The 10,918-nt window shown below is 37.5% G+C and overlaps 1 pseudogene; it reads right to left on the reverse strand.

Moving 5' to 3' along the window:
* Nucleotides 1–6,285: 6,285 nt before the first annotated feature.
* LOC143436183 (importin subunit alpha-1 pseudogene) lies at nucleotides 6,286–8,249 on the reverse strand (annotated as a pseudogene).
* Nucleotides 8,250–10,918: the final 2,669 nt, after the last annotated feature.

Here is a 10,918-nt window from a genome sequence, read left to right on the forward strand (position 1 = left end):
GGTTTTCATTTACTTTCAACAATTAACCCTTTGATTCACATAGGAGTCCATGTTGCCATAGCGCATCTGTTCAGTCTGCTCTGAGAAAAGACGAGATGGTTAACTTATGAACCACAAAAATGTATTTCTTTTGTTTTTGTTTTCAAGGATGGGAAGCTAAAGATTACGATGCTGGTGCCTTCAGCATAGACCACACCATTGTGTCTTCACACCGTTGATAGACCTCCTTATAAGGAAAACTATTATCCTGCATGAGGGTTTCAATCACCCCCAAGCAAAGGTTCCATCTAAAGACACAATTACCTTCAATGACTATTTCAACATATAATGCACAAAGCACATAAGCATTTGGATCTTCGCACACATGGCAGTAGTGCTGGATTTCCCCATTTTACGTGTATTAAGGACACTCAGGAAATACAATGCACATATAATTTGTCCAAAATAATCCAGCTAAGTGGCAGTGTCTGTGTGTGTCCACAACTACTATCTGTCCCGGCTGCAAGTTACTCTTGAGTGTGGTACTATCATTATTGCAATCAAAGAAAATCAGTCTTTTGAACATTTTCAATGGTAGAACTTATGAACAGTTCAGTGGCTCTGAAGTTGTTAAGGCAAATGGATGCATCAAGGACAGTTTAATTTGAAGCTGGTTAATTCTAATTTTTTTTTTTTAGAAGTAGCACCTGGTTTTTCTTATCATTGTGTAACATACACACATTTTGCAATATTAACTATTTCATCAACATTAACCTATCATCAACACCACTCATTTCCAGAAAACCTCCACCTTTCCAAAATGAGTATGGACACATTGAACAGTAATCTTACTAACTCAAGCCCCTACATCTATGATTCTACATCTGTGATTCTGTGTTTACAAAACTGACTATTCTAGGTGGCTTATATAAGGAAAAAAAAGCATATCTTATATATTCTGTTGAGTTTATTCAGGTGGCAAATGTCTCCACCATTTATCCATACTGCAGCACGTATCCAAATCTGTTTTCAAGACTGAAAAGCTCCTTAGAGGCTATCTCCAACTATGTTCATTTCATCGTTTCAGTATTGATGTTCATCTGTACTGCTTGCATCTTACTATAAATGACACAGGCATGAGATTATTGATCCTACTTGTTTTCTTGAATTTCTTTGGTATTCATACTTGTGATGGTGTCCTAGAATTTTTTTTTAATGATAAACACCATGGCCAAAATCAACTTGAGGAAGAAAAATACTAAAATAATAACAATAAAATAAGATAAAATAAATAAAAACAAACCAAAGAAGGAACAAACAATCAAAGAAACAAACAGAAAACAAAGAGACAAAGAAAAGCCTAAGAAACACAGACAGACGCTGAGACAGACACATTTGCACACACAGAATATCATTAAATCCAAATCAGGAAGTATACTCTGAAAGCAGAAGAGCTGCAAGGTTTTTTTTTAAAAAAAAAAAAACAAGCAAACAAACAAACAAATAAAAACTGGCAAAGCATTGTGAGGCCAAAAATATAATAATAATTCTCCAAAAATGCCATTGAATTAGTTTTTATTGAGTAGCTCCTGTTGGACATGGAGCCTGATTTTAAATGTGGTTTGTATACCCAGTGAGACTGTTGGAAAGAAGTAACTACACGTTTGTGGGTGGTTTTCAAGTGGAGATAGTTTGTAGGTAAGGAATGGAGGCTTTTGTCCATTTCCTCTCTCAGTGCTGGGATTCCACTGGGCTTAGACTTGTGCGGGCCCTGTGCTTGCTGCCACCATCTCTGTGCGTTCCCATATGCATCAGTCCTAGTGTGTCTAGAAGGCCTTGTTTCCTTGGTGTCCTCCTTCTGTACTGGCTCTTCACGTATTTCTGCCTCCTCTTCCACAGTGTTCCTTGAGCCACGAGGGAATTGATTTCATGCAACATCCCATTTAGGATTGAGTGCTACAATGTCTCCCACTCTCCACACATCAATGTGCTATGTAAGGCAATCTAAAAATATTCTTGTATTTGTAAATTTGCCTTATTGATACAATTTCCTAAGTGAAATTATTTAGAATTTTGAATGACTGACACACAGAGGATGTATAGCTTTGTGTACCCCCTAAACACACAGGAGTTCTAATGCCTCAACATTCTGGGTGAGTTCCTCTTCTCTCTCTCTCTCTCTCTCTCTCTCTCTCTCTCTCTCTCTCTCTCTCTCTCTCTCTCTGTGTGTGTCCCTCTCCCTTTTCCCCCTTTTTCTTCCTTCCTTCTTTTCTTCCTTCCTTCCTTCCTTCCTTCATCCCTTCCTTCCTCCCTTCCCTCCTCCCTTTCTCCCTTCCTTCCCCTTTCTTTATTATGTTTTCTTTTCTCTTCCATTTTCTTTTTAAAGCAATACAGTAAAATGTTTTATCTATTATGTTCCACTATATAACACTGAGGTCCTAATAATAAACCGTGATATCACACAAAATTTACATTTTTTTTTCTTTAAATGGAGTAGGCATCCTTGGTTTCAAACTTGGTGTAGATGAATTTCATAAATTTCCACTCTATTTTATGTTGCTATTCTCTTTTTAGTCACAAGAATCCCATGGCTGTAGCCATTCAAGAATGGGGAATAGTTGGTGATATCAAATTCTAGAACTATGTGAACGTTAGAGCTAGAAATTATAAACCATGAAGTCTTCCCAGTGCAAGTAGATCTTCAGGAAATGATAACCACAGTCATGAGGGCGTGTGTTGATCACTAAGGGATCAGTATAGCCCTCTCTCCACTATAGTTAAACAGACATAACTTAGGTTTGTTTATGTTCCAATGTTTGATACATATATGTTAGCTGGGTTCATTCCACACTTGTAGTATTTAAGGTCAGCAACTAGAGATGAAGGATAAATTAGCATAGCAGTTCCAGAGGAACTTAAAAAGCAGGATCTTTTAACAAAAGAGACTAGCTACATCGAATCTTCCTCAGCAGCCAAGAAAATAGCTAAAATTTCCCAGAGGATTCAATACAAGTTTATTATGAATATTTGATTCAAATATCTTTCTTTTGTTAAAGAAAACTGTTTCTGAAACATTAACAGGTTATATAACTCTGGAGGAATGTAAAAATTCCCATAGGAAAACTGGGAGTAGGGAAAATTATGTTCCATTATTATGTCTTAATTTGAATGTGTGCTTCTGAGAATAAGAAGGAAATAGGCTTGCTGGTGCTCTATAGCTACAGAATCTTTGAGATTGGCGTGGGATAATTTGCAATTATTGTCAGTTACCCTGGGAGTCTAAATTTTGGATACTGTCCATTCTGAATAAGAGGTTCTTCAGAGTAGTTCACTAGGAATGCCCAGTGAGGAGCATGGGACTTCACCACAGCCAAAGGCACATGAAGAGAACAGTACCATTTAATGCTCTGGTACTGTAGAACGACTTGCACACAATTTGAAATGCGTGAACTATGCTTTAATGTCTTCAGATGGATACTGATGGAAGGTGAGGTGAGATGGTGGGCAATCTTGGTCATATCCCAGAGACTCCACCTTTCTTGACAGTCTGCCTTTTCTCTACCTTTTCTGTGCAATATCTGTCTTAATTTCTCTCAGGTAAAGCTTTTCCTGATTTCATGGTCTGTATCAGCAGTTCTCAATCTGTGAATTGTGATCCTTTTGGGAGGTCAAATGACCCTTCACAGGAGTCACTTAAAACCATCAGAAAACATGGATATTTACATTATGATTCATAAAAGCAGCAAAATTACAGCTATAAAGTAGCAATGAAAACAATTTTATGGTTGGGGCCACCACCTCACTAAGGACTGTAGTAAAGGGTTGCAGTGCAGCATTACGAAGATTGAGAATCACTGGTATATATTAAGAATTTATATTCCAATGAAACAAGGTCCCTTGGCTTCCAAAATAAGTTAGGAACACTTCAAAGCACATACTGTTATCCATCATTTTATTCCAGCCTCTTCCTTGACAAAGAGCATTCGCCCTCAAAACTATTGTTTAACTTAGCTAATTCCCTAAAGTAGGCTAAAGGCACACCAGTGCTGTAGGGTGCTTCTCAAATGGTTCTCAGTGACATCTGACTTTCCTGATGAGGCAGGCCATTGTGAGGGGTGGACCCAGTGGCTTGCTTTTCAAAAGCAGAATAAGGCAAAGTAAATGAATGCCAGTTGTGATATGAACTTTCAAAGGACAGTCACTTTTCCATAGATCACACTTTTTTCTTGTTCTCTTATTTGAATATTCTGATAAAGTAAGCTTTCTTGGGTGCTTCAAAAAGAAAAGGCCACATGGCAAGGTTACTTGCCTTCAGTTAGTTGGCAGCGAGACTCCCAGATTCTGGCTTGTAAGTACATAAATCCTGTTATAATTCAAAGCTTAAAATGAGTGTTGCATATGCCAGTAACTTGATTGAAAGTCTGTGACTTGGGGATAGCGAACTTCCAAATAAACGAATTCTGAAGTGTGTGCTGTCAAATTGTAAATATTTGTTATACAACACTGGGTAATACATGCCATCATTAAGCCGACGTTTCAAAATAGATCACATAGTTATTATTTGATTAGGTAGGAAATACCAATCATCTTGACACGTTATGTTCAAACCTAGGGATGGGAATGTTTAAGAAAGAAGGAGAGTTTATGTGCACAGCGATATGATAGTTACCTACAGCAAAAATTATCTTTATGGAAATGAAGTGTTATGCTTGTAACTTGGAGTATTTAATCTATTATAGGTCACTGTAGATAGTGTGGCAAGTTTACAAATCTGGGAAATTCTTAGTTAAGGCACTAACAGAGGCTATGTCAGTGAAGAATCAGTTTCCTATGTTACATGTTGTCATCTTCTCATTATAATTATAAATATAGAGATAATTTCCTGGAGTCCCAAGTAGAGGGTTCCAAACTCATCCAGGACAGTCATGTTCTGATAGCTGCCATCATTCAAAGGTCTCAGATACCTTAGGAGTTATTATTTTGACTTGTACATTTAGGGAAAACACAAATAGTCTATTAAACTCTATATTTTTCCATCGAGTTCTTGAGACTTAGAGATATGTTATTAGAGTAAATTTCTTACCAAACAAAATGGAAATTGGAAATCTCCAGATAAAAACATGAATTAATCTTGATTGTAGTTGATCTATGGAGGGTATTGCCTCCTGTGAATAATAAGATTGTTAACTATTATATATTAGCTATAATCTCCATAGCAGTATGATTATGCTAATTTTGATAGCAATCCTTTAAGGTAAAGTAAGGCAAATTAAGTGAAGAACAGGACCTTACAGGCAGTGGAAATTCATATTCCTAATTTCATTTTATTCTGTAATAGCATAATAAGAATGCTTGCACTTAGTAATACTTGCAGATTAATAATCCTGAAATAATTATGACAAGTTCCAAAACGTAGCATGCCAATTTGTTTAGAAACAAAGCTAATGGGGCTTTAGCTATTCTAAAAATAATACAAGCATTTTCTCAATATTTAAAATCATTTATAAATAAAATAATAAATGTATAAATAAAATTATTTTTAATCTTTATAAAATAATGTTTTATGTATGCCTTTGATAAAATGAAAAATGGTGTGTAAAAAAGCAAGAAATTTAGGAAGTATTTGAAGAGCTTACATCAAATAAGCATTTACAAAGCAATGATACATGAAACCCTAGTATCTTAAATATTTAAGCAAAAGATATTTGAGTGAATTTTCAAATATAATTTATTGTTTGAAGACCAATACATCAACATTAAAAATAAGATTTACTTAGATATTTGACAGTGCTAACCCATAAACATAAGGAATTTTCTAGACTATAAATTTAATATATAGATATGTATTTACATTTTATATAAACTTGGAAAATACCTGCTATTATTTTAGACTTTTAGAATAAATCTACTAACTAAGTCACCCTCTACATATCTTCCTATGATGAGATACACTTTTTCTTGGGAGAGACATCACACACTTCTCTGCACCCCAGATAGACATCCCACAATAAATCAAAGTATGCATACAATCAAAGTTCAACATGGTGGATCAATGAATTTTATTGGAGCTACTTATAGGAATATGGATGAAGGATCACTTGCTAGAGAAGACTTGACTCAAAGACAGCTGCATCACCAAAGCCCATTCCAGCATGGGTGACAGATCACACGTTATGCACATTGCACAGCCTGCACGCAGCTCAGCAGGCTACCAAGTGTCTTTCTCTGGTAACTCACCTGGCCTCAACTTCTTCAGGTGATTCAGCTTGTTTTTTTTTTTTTTTTGTTTTTTTTTTTTTTTTTTTTTTTTTTAAAGAAGAATGGAACTTAATCTTTATTTACAGGACATGACAGGGTACGAAATTCCACATAGAAATAAACTCAGAAGACAGCTTCATAGAGTATGTACAGTTTGTAACTGTTCAAGTATAGTTTCTTTTGTGAAAAGTGCTACAATAACAAACCACATTTAAAAAGAGTTCTTAGTAGAGAAACAGTAAGACAAATGTATGAGGACACAGGACAGCACAGCACATAGCTGACAACTTTGTGCCTTGGCTGACATTAGAAGTTAAAGGTCCCGGGAGCTCCATCCTGAACTTGGAAGGCAAAGCCTTCAGAGGTAGTTTCTGGCACCACATTTTGATCTTCCTCCTCCTCCACTGAGAAGTACTTCTCAATTAAGTTTAATGAGGCCTTGTATACAGACTCGTTTTCACTGTAGTGCTTCAATTTTATCTAAGCCTCCACATTCTTCAATCATTATACTGAGTTTTTCTGTCTCACCTAGTTTCTCGGCAGCCTGAAAGATATTTGAAATGGCATCAAGAATAACCTGAGTAATCTTGGTATCTTTTGCACTCAAGAGGTTCATCAAAGGTTCTATTATCCCACAATGAACGAGATACACAATCTGTTCAACAGTCCCACCACTGGTATAGTTGGTTATAGCCCATGCGGCCTCCTTCTGTGTCTTAAAATCTGACTTAGAGAGGACACCAACAAGAAACGGGACTAGGCCATGATTCACAACTTGCTGTATCTGGTCCTGGCGTCCGGCTGTGATGTTTGACATTGTCCACGTGGCCTCCTTCTGAATATTAGTTTTGGGGTTTGTTAGCAGGCTGGGAAAGACTGCAAGTGCTCCAGCGTTTATCACTTTCTGAGTCTGCTCATCTGTTCCAGTGACAATATTCCCTATGGCTCTCAGTGCAGGAGTCACAATGGGCAACTCCGTAGCTCCCAGAAGCTTCACAAGTTGGGGAACAACTCCCTTCTTCACAACCATTTCAATACGCTCATTTGGACCATCAGTCAGGTAGGAAATAGCCCAGCAAGAATCAGCTAATACTTCTGGATCGTTGTGGTGCAGGAGTCGAACTAAAGTAGGAAGAATCTGCTCAACAGCATCTAAGGGGGGTGCAGGATTCTTGTTTCGACAAAGGTTTGAGAGTGTCCAGGTAAGATTACGTAAGTAACCACATGCCAAGGCTGACAGATCAGGAACTGCAAGAAGTGCCAACAGTGGGTCAATTGCACCATGTTTGATAACTAGGTCTCGAAAAACTGAACCATCACCTGCAATGTTTCCAAGAGCCCATACAGCTTGCTCGCTGATGTGAGCATGGGGAGATGCCAAGAGAGAGATAAATGCTGGGATAGCACCTCCATCTACCACAGCTTTGGTCTGCTCAGATGTTCCAGAAGCAATGTTGGTGAGTGCCCAAGCAGATTCAAACTGAATGGGGCTACAATCAGTTTTGCCCAAGAAGGACACAAATTTTGGGATCAAACCAGCCCGGATGATGTTGTCTATAGGAGGCTGTTTCTCTCTAGAAAGCAGTTTCCGAGCAGCTTGAGTAGCTTGGAGCTGGCTTTCCAAATTGTTGCTGTTTATGCCTTTAACAATGTCCTCAACAGACCAATTTACAGTACCCTGATTGTTTCGGTTTTCCTGGAGTGGAGAAGTAGCGTCGTCGGGAAATAAGCTGACATTTCTCCTTTTCAGCATCTGGTCATCTTTTTAGTTTTTCTAAGTTCCACGTTAACCTCTATTCGGCGGCGGTGCATTTCTGTACTGTCTTTCCCCTTGTTCTTGAATCTGTTAAGCCGGGCAGCTGGTGAATTAGCATTCTCATTGGTGGACATGGTTGCAGGAACAGGAGGAAAGCTGCACAGCCGGCTCATACTTCCACGAAAGTCGGTGCGGGGCTCTCAAGCTGCTGGTCGGCGGCTGTCGAAACGTCCACTACCCCTCAGCCCTTAGACTTTGTGCCCAGCTTGTTTTTTCTTCTCCATTGGTGTGTAGATGGTCTCTGCCTCTTTTCACACTGGTGCCTCTGCATCTGAGAGACTTCTTGCAGCTTGGCTTGTCTGAGTGTGAGAGAGGAACTTTGAGAAATGTTCCTTGCTTACTCTTGAGAGGGAGAAATGTGTTAAATCCAATTTTAGGAAGTTCTTGAAGCAATTTGAGTTATTTACTCTTCTGTTTCAAGGAGCTTCCTGGCAGGATAGAATGTTTTAAACCCAGAAGAAATTGCTCTCTAACACTTTCATATCTCAAATTACATTAGTATTAAATACACACAGTCCAAAAAAAAAGTTTCAAAATCTAATAAGGCAAAGTACAAGTGATTTCAACTTTGTAAGTACTGCATGTTCACTGGGGTATCTTTTAAAATTATTCATGTATATGCAAATACATAAACATACATACATTTGTGAAATCGTTTCCAATTCTACATTTCCATTCTGTAACTATGTAAGCATAGAGCTATGTTGTTCCTTGAACAGTACTGGAGGAAAGACTTCAATGTACATAGTACTCCCTTAACTAAATTATTTAACTTCTCTTTATATATCTAAAATGAATATAAGATGATGGATGGGATTCAATTTTTGCGGATTCTTGGAACTCAAACTGTGTGACTATCCTTCAGCTTATGAGAAGCAGTTTTTTCATGACAAGATATGCCAACACACATCTGTAAATGCTGAATAAAGGGAACTGTTGTATGCTTGGAAAGCCCCAGAAACCACTAACATCTCTTCATACAGAAGCATCTTAGTTTCATAATGTCAATATTTGTAACAAAACACCAAACTAAAAGTATCCTGGGGAAGAAAGTGTTTATTTCATCTTATAGTTTATAGTCCATAATATGGGAAAATAAGGGAAGGAACGAAAGTCAGGCATTCAGGGCAGGAACCTGGAGGCAGGAGCCTGTGCACTGGCAAGCTTGGGGAGTCCTGCTTACTGACTAGCCACTCATGGCTTGGTCAGCCTGCTTTTATATAATACCAAGGACCACCAACCCAGAGGTGACACTGTCCACAGTGACCTGGTCCCTTCAACACCAATCATCAATAAATAAAATACCAATTTTGTGGTGGGGCATTTTCTTAATTGAAATTACAAAGGACTAAAGGACTGAAGAACACCAACTTTTGTGAAATTGAATTAAAACCAGTCAGCACAATTGACCCTTTGTTATCTTGGCACACAAACATATCACTCCTTCAGCTATAATCTTTCCTTTCGAATTTGTTTCTGAGATAATATGTTAATATTAATATCACAACATAACAATCCCACACTAAAAAGTCCCACAGTCCTTAAAAATCAGAATACTCAAACCCAGGGCTGAAATCAACCAAGTAGAAACAGAAAGACCTATACAAAATATCAACAAAACCAGGACCTGGTTCTTTGAGAAAATTAACAAGATAGATAAATCCTTAGCCAGACTAAACTAAATGCACAGAGACAGTACTCAAATTAATAAAATCAGAACTGAAAAGGGAGACATAACAACTAAATTGAGGGAATTAAAAAAAAATCGTCAGATCCTAATACAAAGGCCTATACTCAACAAAATTGGAAAATCTGGATGAAAAGGACAATTTTCTAGACAGATACCAAATATCGAAATTAAAACAGGAGCAGATAAACCATCTAAACAGTCCCATAACCCCTAAAGAAATAGAAACAGTCATTAAAAGTCTCCCCACCAAAAAAAAGTCCGAGACCAGATGGTTTTAGTGCAGAATTCTATCAGACCTTCCAGGAAGACCTAATGCCAATTCTCTTCAAACTATTCCACAGAAGGAACACTACCCAATTCGTTCTATGAAGTTACAATTATGCTCATAATTAAACCTCACAAAGACCCAACAAAGAAAGAGAACTACAGACCAAACTCTCTTATGAATACTGATGCAAAAATACTCAATAAAATTCTCACAAACTGAATCCAAAAACACATCAAAACAATCATCCATCATGATCAAGTAGGCTTTATCCCAGGAATGCAGGGATGGTTCAATATTCAGAAACCCATCAATGTAATCCACTACATAAATAAACTCAAAGAAAAAAAAAAAAAAAACACACGATCATCTCACTAGATGCTGAGAAAGCATTTGACAAAATTCAACATCCCTTCATGTTAAAAGTCTTGGAAAGATCAGGAATTCAAGGTCCATACCTAAACATAGTAAAAGCAATATACAGCAAGCTAGTAGTCAACATCAAACTAAATGGAGAGAAACTTGAAGCAATCCCACTAAGATCAGGGACTAGACAAGGCTGCCCACTCTCAGCCTACCTATTCACTATAGTACTTGAAGTCTTAGCCAGAGCAAGTAGACAACAAAAGGAAGTCAATGGGATACAAATAGGAAAGGAAGAAGTCAGAGAATATCACTATTTGCAGATGACATGATAGTATTCTTATCGACCCTAAAACTTCCACCAGAAAACTCCTAAACCTGATAAACAACTTTAGCAAAGTGGCTGGATATAAAATCAACTCAAACAAATCAGTAGCCTTCCTCTATTCAAAAGATAAATAGGCTGAGAAAGAAATTAGGGAAATTACACCCTTCACAATAGTCATGAATAATATAAAATATCTTGGAGTGAATCTAACCAAGCAAG

This window comes from Arvicanthis niloticus, chromosome 22, assembly GCF_011762505.2.
Source record: "Arvicanthis niloticus isolate mArvNil1 chromosome 22, mArvNil1.pat.X, whole genome shotgun sequence".
Classification (NCBI taxonomy): domain Eukaryota; kingdom Metazoa; phylum Chordata; class Mammalia; order Rodentia; family Muridae; genus Arvicanthis; species Arvicanthis niloticus.